The 9,372-nt window shown below is 46.8% G+C and overlaps 2 protein-coding genes across 2 annotated transcripts in view; one reads left to right on the forward strand and one right to left on the reverse strand.

Moving 5' to 3' along the window:
- The window catches only part of LOC144155117 (protein turtle homolog A-like), a 325,730-nt gene that overhangs the window by 315,454 nt on the left and 904 nt on the right, over positions 1 to 9,372 (reverse strand). The gene's annotated exons all lie outside the window — the stretch shown is intronic.
- The window catches only part of LOC144155118 (endochitinase-like), a 129,172-nt gene that overhangs the window by 57,162 nt on the left and 62,638 nt on the right, over positions 1 to 9,372 (forward strand). The gene's annotated exons all lie outside the window — the stretch shown is intronic.

Below are 9,372 nucleotides of genomic sequence, written 5' to 3' on the forward strand. Positions count from 1 at the left end.
GGGTAGGACAACCATGTTGGAAAGACTCTCTGCGACACGAACAGTACTCCCTCACCAGAACAGGACCTTGCAACCCTAGCGCAGCAATGGGTCATGACCACGGTGTAAGATATATAACATTTAAGTGAGGACACAGCTTGCAAAACAAAAGTTTACTCGTCGTTCAAATAAAGTCGCCAAACAAACGCCGCTGAGACCGTTCACTGCAGCGCCATCCTGCCCAAGAGAGAAGAAGCTGCCCAAACGCCAGCCACTCGGAGGTGTTCGGTTCTTTTCGGCGGCTCATCGGACCTTCTCGGCAGCTTTCGTAACCGGTTGTCTGCACACCGCGGCATGGATGCTTCCACGATACCGGCGGCCGATGGAGCAGACGATAATTTGGAGAAAACCGTGCGAGAGCATCTGCGCTCGCCGAAGTGTTTCAACGTGTTCTGGGCAGGTGTTTTGAGTCGGTAACAATAAATAGAATATAAAAATCATGAAACCGAGGTGAATGTACGCCGCGGCAGCCATTCAACGCTCACGCAAGTGAGGTGTCATGCTTGCGCGATGAAAAAATGGGGTGCAAATGCTTAACAGAGGACTGCAGCGCCGGTACGCGCAGCTGGCAAGAAAACGTGACGCTTTTTAACGCTCCCTGAAATCCTAAACATATGAATGCATGCTCTGCAGCAATCCCCTGCAGGCAATGATGATACTTGCAGTCGGTATTTCTCTGAAAGTGTGGTTCTACGAAACGGTACTTTTCGTAGCTTGGAGGGGAAGTACTACTGAACGTCGAAGAGGTGCACACTCTAAAACGATGCAGTGCCGTCGAAGCGTCCGCTCCCGGAACAGCGCCCTATTAAATACAGGGTGGTGCGACGATAATTGGAACACTTTAAAAAAATTTCCTGACCGAACGGCCACTCTCTTGGCGCTCAAACTTCACACGAAGGTTGCATTTTGTGGTCTATTTTGTTTGACACCGGGAACAACGACGGTACTTACCTGTTTATTCTGAAAAATAAATAAAAACAATTTTCGCCTATGGAAAAATGGTGGCCGATTTGGACGTGCGAGCCAGTGCAAGCTGATCTTGGAACGACGGCGCCAACTGGGGTATGCAGAGCGAAGCGCACGTTTGGGATACACAGTAGGAAGGAGCCAAACACGCACACAAAACTTCACAAATAAAACGAGAACAGAGAGAGAGAGAGAGAGAGAGAGAGAGAGAGAGAGAGAGAGAGAGAGAGAGAGAGAGAGAGAGAGAGAGAGAGAGAGAGAGAGAGAGAGAGAGAGAGAGAGAGAGAGATTTCTTGAGCAGAGGCTGATGATTGGGCCTCACCCCGTGGAAGGCATCCCTAGTCCGGGATACCTTAACTTCGGCTGGCTGTCGTTGCTCTGGTCACCAGGCTGAGCTGGGTATCCGGGTCTGGGGCTGGCCAGGGAAGCCCTCCACTGCTCGTAGGTCAACAAACAACGGCAAAGCAAGAATCGTGAGGCTTATTTCGCAGAGCCGGATAACTTGGTAAAGATATAGCAGACGATCAGAAAATGTGAAAAGAAGTGAGAAAACAAATCCAACGTTTATTAGCAACGATTAGCCGTGGGAATATTTTATGATTGGTATCAGCTGTTAAGCAAGTATTTGTGATCACCGTAAACTAGAGACGAAAGAGATTTTCTGATCGTCTGCTACACCATTTGGCTCCTTCCTTCCGCGAATCCCAAACGTGCGTTTCGCTCTGTATACCCCAGGTAGCGCCTTCGTTCCAAGATCAGCTTGCGCTGGCTCGCACGTCCAAATAGGCCGCCATTTTTCCATAGGTGAAAATCGCTTTTATTTATTTTCAGAATAAACAGGTGAGTACCGTCGTTGTTCCCGGTGTCACACAAAACAGACCACAAAATGCGACCTTCGTGTCAAGTTTTAGCGCGAATAGAGCGGCGGTTCACTCATGAAAATTATTTAAAGTGTTGCACTTATCGTCGCACCACCACGTACAAGGAAGGAAGTTGAATTGCTGGAATGGCTTAAACTAACGGCGAGTACGCTCTTTCTCTGTCGTAAATGACGTTGCACAACTTGGGCAAGTTCACACATGAAGCATCGGAGACGAAGCGATTTTGTCGAAGTCCCTGGCGGTGCCCGATGTCCAGAGGAGCTTTGGCGCGAGTCTGAATGAACTTTGGACGCCCGCACTCATGCGATCTGATGCGGTGACCTTACACAAACAATGTTGCTTTACACACATGCCGCTGGTGCATGCGAACCACCTGGCTTCGGGCAGTCGTTGGTGAAGCCACGAAAGTCTACGATATGTTGCGAAGTTACGAGTTCTGCCACCAGATGACCTTTCAATCGAAGGTCTACGCGCGGCGCCACCAACTTTATTTGACAGCTTTGTGGGCCGCTGTGCCCCCACCTAAAAGTATATCTTACTCCGTGGCCATGACCTTACCATGATCCATAGATTGACATCTTGGACTACAGTCCCCAGCAGCTGTAGAGCACCTGACCACGGCGGTGGTCAGACCGGTGATAGAGCAGACGGTGTTAAGTGTCTGTGGGTCCGAACGGGCCGCCTTTGGAACTTGGCATCGTTTAATGCGCTAAGTCGAGGGATGCTTCGGTGTGCTATTAAAGGAGCTATCAGGAATTTACCGGGATATCATGAGATTAAGCGAGGTTACAAGACCAAGTGAAGGCTTCATAGAGATGAACAGCGGACATGTTCCGTTCTACCGAGGACCTCAAGGAAAGAGGGAGCACAGGGTTAGATTCTTAATCCGCTAGGAGTTAGCAGGAAACGTGGAGGAATTCTTCTGCAGTGACGGGAATGTCACAGTCATTGCGATCAATCTAAACGAGGACACAGATTACACGTAGCGAAGCTGTATCAAACACCACACATGCTGATGGGGGTATGTTTTACTATTACTTTACAGTAACGGTAGTGAATGAACCGAATGTGTTTATGTAGTTTGCACTTTACACGAGGGCTTCGAATTACGTCAAAAGGCCCTTTCGAAACCACTGCAACTTAATCATTACCAGGAATGCGTCGGCGTCGGAGGGTGTTCCCATCGCTCACGGGGCCTTATCATCCATCATTCGGTTTGATGCGTCTTTTGTTGTTTTCTTCATTGAAATGAATACTGAGCCCTATGCTCAACGCCTTATTATACTGACGTATGCCCTCGGCGTCTTGGGGGAGAACTGCTGGGTCCTGCAGGGGTTTTTTGTTTACGACACGAACTTTTGCGACCAACGAAAGGCTACCAGCTTCGCTGTAAAACGAAATTGATTGCATTCTAAGTGGTAACCCAGGTATTGTGCAGGGCGTTGAGCTGTCAGGCGAGGTGAAAAACATCGATCACGGGTTGTTGAGGTGCAGAATGAGGCTATCTGAAAAGGTAAATGTCGAAACTAGCCAAAAATAGGAAACCCAAATTGCAGTTAGTGAGTACAGGGCGCAGGAGTTTAGAATAACCCTTCCGAACCAATTCGCTATTTTAAGAGGAGAGAATGAAGATAGCGTAGACCCACTAAATGACAGTCTAAAGGCAGTAAGCACAGAGTTGGCAGCAGCTGTACGAGGAAGGAAATCTACGAAAGAATCTCGTAAAGCAAGTAAACTGTCTCAGAAAACGAAGGAAATTATTTCAAAACGCAGGAATAGGGAAGTGTCAAGAGTGGTGGAAGGAATAGAATTGGCGGCGTTGTCCAGAATAAAGGAGCCATGAAGAGAAAACACAAGTTTGGTTCATTCAAAAGATTGTCTCGTTAGAATCATACTGACACCACTTTTCACGTAAACTTCGCTCAAATAAGCTACATAATTAGGAAAAACGGGAATGGTCATGCGACCCACCAGCTCATTTCCCGCAACAGAACCTATGATGTCACATGAGCTAAGCTCTGCGATTGGCGGAGGCTGGCAGAAGCAGACGCAAATTAGGTAGAGCTTACAAACTAGACGAACGAGCGATTTGCGCTTAAATTTAGGGCACATTCTTTACAAAGCAATAAGAATGATGGGACAAACAGTGGAAGTTACGAAAGCACATGTAAACATAGAAGTACTGATGCGTTCTGCTGTTCGTACTGCGCACAGCATCCTTGGTTTAGCTGCACAGCACTACGGGGCTTGGGGTTGTCTCAGACGACACTGGCCGATTGACGCAAGCAACGGTGTCTTACGTGACCCCATTTGTCGAGCGAGCACTGTTTCAGGGAACGAATATTTTCTCCCAGAACAAAAACAAGCCAGGTTTAAATGCGGGCAAAAACAAACCAAACGCTTGCCACGGTATGGTGGCGCCATCTAGGTTACGGAACGTAAAGAAACGCGGGAACAAACCAACACCGCTGTACAGGGTGGAGACAACCTTTGAACGGTCCCGTGCCGCCGCAATTGGGCCAACGGGCTCAACGCGTTATTCTTTTCGTTTCCCACGAGACCTAGTAACGCGAAACAGACAATATGATTCAAACTTCTTCAGTAAACCGCGTTGCGGCGATAATTTTAGCGCGGTTTTGACACAATGACTTGCTTCGGCGGCGAGCGAGCAACCGAAAATGGCGGCGCCAGCGTATACGTGTCTCTACCCTGTACGGCGGATGCGTGAATGAAGGTACTCTAGGCTACAGAGCGGTCGGTTCCTGTGATGTCATTTGGGACCACGAAAACGCACGATTGAGCGGGAAAATCAAAATTTTAACCTAAATTGTTTAATTTCTCAGTGAATAAAGCACCGTTTGTATCCGAACAAGCGCTGGGGGCACTATAAAACACGAAATCTTTCGAATAAAACCAACTTGCATTTTCTCTTCATGGCTCCTTTAAGTAACAGAATCAATGGCATTGACATTTCTACCTACAATATGGCAAAGATTACATGCACTCAAAGACAAAAGATATAACATAACGTCCGCCATAGATCAGATAAGAAAAGTTGTGGAATGTTTATACAGTTAAACCTGGATGTAACGAACCTCTATGTAACGAATTCCTGGATTTAACGAAGTTCTTCCATTCCCAATTTCCACCTTCATTGAAGCCCATGTGTTTGCGACCTCTGTGTAACGAAGGAGTTGCGACGGTTACCCTGGATGTAACGAATTCGCTGCGCTGATGAGTCAAGGTTTCTTGCCCTTTTTCTGAAAAATGGGCTGGCGAAAGGCACTAATTTAGCGAATTTCGCCCGCACCGCAATCTCTCGTATGAGTAGGTGATATCTGTGCAATGGGTTCGTGAATAATTTCTGCTGCCTGAATACAAAAAGATTTTTCTTTTCAAGACAAGCTCGCAATTTTAAATCCCGTCTCCGCCGGCGAGAAAGGAGAACGTCACCGCCCGGTAAAGTGCCCCAGCTAGCATCCCTTCAACAATTGTGACTGCAAAAAAGAGCATGACGTTCGCGAAAAGGCGCCCTTTCAGCATAAGTTTGGTTTTTGAAAAGCGTTGAGGCACCGAAAACTATCAAAAAGTTAAAGTGATACTTAGTTGCGTTTGTGAATTCGGGAGCCGTGTAGTTGCAGCAAGTGCAAATCACGCAGTTTTTCAGTGTGAAATACATCCCTGAACAGGGGTGAGTTCAGCATCACTGGTGACTAGTGTATTGGTTTCGTTTCTGCTTCATTCCGCGAGCTTTAACTCGAAACCTGCATGCAACAAAAACCTGGATGTAACGAAAAAATCCGCATTTTTGTCAACTTCGTTATATCCAGGTTTAACTGTATACCAAGCGGTACGCTGACACCATCGGGCCAGGATACAGTACTGAACCTAATTATTTGGTAACGAGGTCCTAATAGTAATAAAGACGCGATGGAAAAGGCGCTCACGGGGATGAAGCAAGAAAACGCTGCAGGTGATGACGGCATCAACGTGGATTTCTTGAAGGAGGAAGGAGTCATTTTACTAGTAAAGCTTGCAAAACTATTTTCAGAATACCTCAGGACCTTAGCCTGAAAAAATTCCGCCCTAATGCTGATTCACAAGAAGGGTGACTTCAAAGAGCTTAATAATTACAGACCCATTGGCTACTCTCGGTTATACACAATCTGTCTACAAAGATAATAGTGCCCCGCATATTCGACATGATTTCTAATAACCGAAAGAACAATGGGAATTTAGAAAAGGCTACTCACACAACGAACTAAGCTTTGCTCGAGGTCGCAACAAGGATCCCATAGGAGGATGTCCATTAGAGCGGACACGGCGAACTTAAACTACTATGTAGCGGGGTCCACGGTACTGTACAGAAGTAGCCCTGAGCACACCCTTCCGAATGATCACTGCGCCATCTCAGCCAAGCTCCCCGCTTCAGTGAACGTAGCATGGCGACACCATAGCGGCCTCACTCCAGGTAAAGAAGCCCATATGCACTGAGCACCCCCCGATCCTTCACAGTGTTTCTACCAGCTTCTCGACCGGTGAAACCTGGCTTCGCCCTTCTTCCGCACCGCACATCTAAAGACAATTGTACGAAATCCTTCTCCCATGCATCAGGCCGAGTGACCACGCTCGCTTCATTTACATAATCTCGTCTGCGGATAATTTTCTTTGCCCATACGACTTCGGACAAAGGGTGATCGTAGCATTTTACTTCTGCCATGAATATTTTATCACATTAAAAACACCTCGCGGGCAAAAGTGTGCGTTAAAATTTTCCGGCGGCCAAAACCAATCTGCGTCGGGCTAGCACCATGGGTAACCAGTAGGCTTTACGCGAAATGTGGCTCCACGGTCTTCAAATGTAAACATTTTCCTTGTATTAAGCAATCCATATGGCATGTGTGCAAGACCACAGTTGAAACATGCCCTTTGCAATATCATATCTCAAATCCATTAATGCAAAATAGTGCCGTAAAGAAGGGGTTAGGAAAGGGGCATTGGCCGGACAGTGCCAGTACCTTCCTTGCTCTGTCCTTCTCCTTCCGTGGCATCTTTGACAACGAACTGCTACCAACTTGCCCGTCGCGGTTCCTTATCTGTTAATCGTCGACAAAAAACCGCGCCGGAGTGTCATTTTTTGCGATTTAAAAAAGTATCCAATATGGACAGAATCCACAAGGCCTTGGACTCCTACGTCGACGCATCGGGACTCATCCCTGCACTCCGCTTTTTGGCCCAGTGATCAGAGACTAAACACTGTTAGCGGAGCTCCAGAGACTTCCCTTTTTTCTCTCTTTTAGGGCGCAGCCCTTTGGCGGCCGTCTCTGGGCTGAGCCGCGTTGTCGGCATAACCGAGTGTGCGATGGCAAGACCGACGAGTGAAAGGAAAAGCGAACGATGAAAGAAAGCAAAGGAAAAGAGTGTCGTGAAATTGGGAGAGGAGTGCGGTTCGCCGTGGCGGCGCGAGTCAGCGCTTTCCGAAAGTGTACGGTGGGGGAGAGGAGGGGGCCTTATGTTGTGCCCGCACGAGGCGCTCGGCACCGCGACGCTTGGCGAAAACGGGAGGGGGGCGTGCGCGTGACTATGATGTGGGTTCGCTTAAGACGCAGTTCGCGTTCCTTTCCTGAGACGCACTTCGCGCTTTGCGCCTCCGACGCAGAGACTCATCATCGCTGCCGTCGAGAGAACCCACCAGTGAGCGCTGCCTCCGCGCACTGCTGCTGCGCCCAAATATCTCATCAGGAAGTATCGTAATCGCCAGCCAATTTTTTAGTCTCCTGGTGTGTGGAAGTGTGTGTGTCTGTTTGTTATTATTATCTTGTAGCTTTTCTCTCCTTTGTGTCTCCTATATATCTGTCTGACCTCCCCTTCCCCCCTCCCCACACCGGCAGGCGTTCCTGTGTCCAACCCTAGGTGGACAAATTACACCTGCTGGCGGCCCTTCCTTTCCATTTTCTCATGAATAAATTGACTCATTCATTCAATAAAGAAGTGCTAGTGAGTGTTCGGACACGAAGCCTTTCATACGCGAAAGAAAAACGCTCCACCACTAAAAAACAACCGCGGATGGGAAATGTTCAGTGTGATACTACGGGCAATAGCAGCTTTCAAAATTTAAAAATTTTGCGGGTTTTGCGCGCCGAAACTTCACCTCGGCACGCTACTGTGGAAGATTCCGGATCAATTTATTTTAATTTCGCTACCGCACGAATTAACTGTGCGTGTTATCTTGTGCTAACACGTGCGTTTAATCACCATCTAAAAACAATCGTAAATAACTTTGTCGTTTCCTGTGGTCACAATCGAAAACTCAGCTAAGTTTTCATAAATGAATAAATTTATTGCGTGTTTCGTGCCAGTTATAGCCGCAAATTTCCTTCAAAACCCGATATTCTAGTTGAAAAGAAAAGAAGATCGTATTTTTTGTAGACTCCAAATCTATGGGCCGTTTGTGGGATGGAATAAAATTTGGCTAAAAGAAACTACGCAAGCGGGCAAGAAGTTACCCTCTGGCCAGCGACGAACAACCAGGCGTATACTTTTCTGTCATCTCGAGGATGCTTTCTTAAACAACGGTTTGTGAGTTGGTACGCGTCATTTCTTGAATATTTTTTTAATCTCGTTTAATTATTACACCTTTGTTAGACGGAGAAAACTTGTGAAATTAATTCCTGTAAATTAGTTGAGTGCGTATCCGGGCATGCATTAACAAATACGCGTGCAGAAACAAACTTTGTTATATCGAACTAAGGTACAAAAGAATAGAGAAGGAGGGAGAGCAAACGTTTATTAAGAAAAGACAAATGATGGTTGCAAAGTATTTTATAAGTTCGAATTTACCACTCCACAATACGTGATTTCAAGCACTAAACAAGTTGTTCGTTGAAAGGATTATTTTAGCAACTGTGCTATTGCAGAATAATTGGCCAGGAAAGTAATCTTATCGTTTCAATCTGTTTTTATATGTTTACCACGTCGTCTTTGGTTCACATGACCAAATGGCAAGCTGTAAGAAAATCAAAATAAAGTCGGTGCTTCTAGTGCCCTCAAACTGCATCTGAGATGAAAGGACCACACCACTAGTGGGATGGCTATGGATTAAATTAAAACACCTGACGATATTTTACGTGCGTCGTAATGTACACAGGTGTGTTTTCGTTTCTCGTCTCCATCCGAAATACCTCTGCCGCAGGCCGTGGCTGAGAGTCGAACTCGTGACGTCGTGCGCGGCTGTACAACCTCCTAGCCATTATGAAGCCACAGCGGGTTGAAAGTACGTCATTGTAAACTTTCAAATGATGTCAAGTAGAATCAAACTTCAGGTGGCAGTTCGCAGATGATGGCGTTTTGCGGTAGCGCAATATTAAGCGAGCACAGTATAATTAAAAGCAAGTAGCGGCAAAGGTATAATTGTGACGGGCTAACCGATTCCAGCCGTGTGGATTTCCATAACGACCATTCAAATTTAAAGAAAGGTCGACAGGGG

Source organism: Haemaphysalis longicornis, unplaced genomic scaffold (genome assembly GCF_048455015.1).
Source record: "Haemaphysalis longicornis isolate Haplotype H1 unplaced genomic scaffold, Haemaphysalis longicornis Haplotype H1 scaffold_1, whole genome shotgun sequence".
Classification (NCBI taxonomy): domain Eukaryota; kingdom Metazoa; phylum Arthropoda; class Arachnida; order Ixodida; family Ixodidae; genus Haemaphysalis; species Haemaphysalis longicornis.